At 25.9% G+C, this 2,943-nt stretch overlaps 1 protein-coding gene across 1 annotated transcript in view; it reads right to left on the reverse strand.

Annotated features, from left to right (window-relative positions):
- The window catches only part of LOC105453768 (glutamate receptor 3-like), a 42,632-nt gene that overhangs the window by 39,573 nt on the left and 116 nt on the right, over positions 1 to 2,943 (reverse strand). The window lies entirely within an intron of this gene.

Raw genomic sequence — 2,943 nt, forward strand, 5'->3', positions numbered from 1 at the left:
TTATGTTATTTAAATATTTTGTGTTAAATTGATATTCAATTTTTCAGTGTCAAAATAAAACAATTTATAAGTAAGTGAATAAATAACATAAAAATAAGGTAGTTTTAAATTGTAAATTCTAAGATAAATGAATAAAAGATAAATATAGACTTGTAAATTTTACATGTTATAAGTGTTAATTTTACTGAAAAATAATGTTTCCACTATTTGATTTCAAATTGTATTAAAGTGTTACATTTTTTGTGTTAATTTTTATATAATGTTTGTATTACTTTCTAACATATTTATCTTGCGTTAAATTAACACAAAAATTTGAGTGGACCGTTTGGGACATGTAAGCGTTAATTTAACACAAATTTTTTTAATATGTACATTAAAAATTGTAGAGATTTGGAAAACATTTCTTGTTTCTTTTTTTCATTTATTATCAGTTTTTATCTATTGTAAAAGAGTTTATTCTCATTTATCGAATATGGGTAAGCGTTCTCTCTTTTTTTATTATACTATTCCGTTTCAATTTCTTTTACTCTAATTTTATAATTTAACGTAACAGTTTTGTACACTTCTCAATCTGGAAATTGAAGGGAATTCTATCCATACAAGACAAAGCAACAGTAATTAATGGAAATTATTGTACTAGGGTTTTAGGGCTTCGCTAAAGATGGCCTGAATTAGACCGAAAAACGTACGTTAAATGAATTATTTTGTTCGAAATTTAGGATTTTTTACGCACCAACAACGGCGTGGACTCTTAATTGCCTTTCTTATTAGATACCTATTGTGATTTATTGTCTAAAAATTGTAACTATTTAATACTTGATTAAAAGATGTTTCAGAAGAGCTCGATTTGTAGCAGTTCTATTAATTTTGAATGTGTGATCTCTTTTGTATTGCCTGAAACTTATTATTGCGCGTATTTACAATTGACGTTATTATATCACAGTTTTTGCCTACATTTTTTTTTCTTCCGTTTTATGAACGGGCACACATAACAGGAATGTTAAAAGTAAAAAAATAAGAAACTTTAAAAAGCTTTAATAATCTTCTTTTGCTAAAAAATGTCTTTTAACTATTATTTTATTGTAATGTTAGCACGCCGTAAACAATTCATTATATAACAATTAAATTATCATATAATAATTTACAAACACAAACAAATACATATACACACGAAGGAAAATTTTTGCTAAATAGGGAACGATAGAAAGGACAAAGAAATTCTCTCGATAGAATGATATGTATGTTAATTTGTTCTAAAATAAATTTAATCAATTATAGTGCTTTTTGATAAATGTCTTTTTAGAAGGATATAAAAGACTCTCAATGTGAATTTCCTTCGCCTCGATCGATAATAAAATTTCTCTATAATCAGCACCGCGTTGCTTATAATAAAGCATCCGCAGCTGGAAATCGCCAAAATTAAGCTGATGTTAATCAATAGGACCGGTTCGTAAATCTTGCTTTCAATCGACTGCAGTAAGAATTACACATTCCTCAGACATATCATGTTGTCCAGAATTTTCTGATAATTCATTCAACTCGTGTAGGGATTTCGATAGAATCATCTCTAAATTGCCTGTCCTCTCGGTGCAAAGTTCAATGTCAAATTTAATTCTTAATTTCGTTAAAATTTATTATTTTTACTTAAAAAAAAAAACAAAAAAAAACAAAGCAGTCGTGAGTTTCCGAATATCTTAAAGCAAAATGTTTAAAATTGATTCGGAAGTTATTGTAAAATTTATATTAATACAAGCGCTTGCAAAAGATATTTCATGATGAAATTCTTAGAGATCAGATCCACGGTGCTTCGTGATTTGCGATATATTTTCATAGGAGAAGCGGTGGAATCGTTATCAGTGTGACAATCACAGACCACATACGCAAATTGAAATTCTGTGTATTGCACATGATTGATTGTATTGCATTGTTAAAAATTTAATTCTACAGTTTAAAAATCAAATCAAGTTTACTTGATTTAAAAAGAGGCTATTTGATACATTAATAGAAGTTCCTAAATTGTATTGTTGAAGATATTGTACATTTTATATATTATAAACTTAAGTTTATAATAAAAATTAAACATTATTCAAGGAAATCTGATAAGCGCAGCTGGTTGTTCAATATCTTTTATAAATCAATTCAAAATGTAATACGTTAATGTAATACGTCCTAAAGTCAAATATTAAAAACAGATCGTTTGATTTATAATATAGTTATTATACAAATAAGATATCGTTTTTAATTGCAATTTATAAATATTGAGTTAAAGTTTATTTAAGGAAACTATTATATAACTATAAGTGTTATAAATTACAATAATATTATGAAAAGTTTTTAAAAAGATTCCTAAAAATAAATTAATATTATTATATAAGAGAATTGTCGTAAATTTCTAATAGTAAAATAAATAATAGAATAATAATTTATTATTATATAATCTAGTTCCATAAAGATTAAAATATTTCGAAATCTTATACATCAGATTCTTATCTCTTTCTTATATTCTTATAAAGCATCAGAATTATAAAACAATATAATTATGTAATATTTACTTTTATTATTAAAATTGCAAGTTTTTAGAAATTCCTAAAGCATTTATAGCGGTTCTTTCATTTATTATGACCAATAGCCAATCGGTCTATTATAAAATTCTTGGAAATTTTGAATTCTTCTCGTTGTTTCTCTTTTGCATTTTATTTTTTGCGCCAGATTATGATTCAATTTGTTAACAGACAATTCATTGTTCTTAGATCGAAATTTAAACGAATAATACATTTTCTCGATTATCAAGATAAGTAGCGCCAGGATCATACCGCCCATCGTTATCGTAAGAATCGGCGTTATATCGAATATATCAATAATTCCAAATTTGTAAATATTATTTGAATTTCTTGTGAGATACTTGTTCCGCAACCTGTCCATAACGCCATTAAGATGAAATCG

The sequence above is a fragment of the Wasmannia auropunctata genome, unplaced genomic scaffold (assembly GCF_000956235.1).
Source record: "Wasmannia auropunctata unplaced genomic scaffold, wasmannia.A_1.0 LD335995.1, whole genome shotgun sequence".
NCBI lineage: Eukaryota > Metazoa > Arthropoda > Insecta > Hymenoptera > Formicidae > Wasmannia > Wasmannia auropunctata.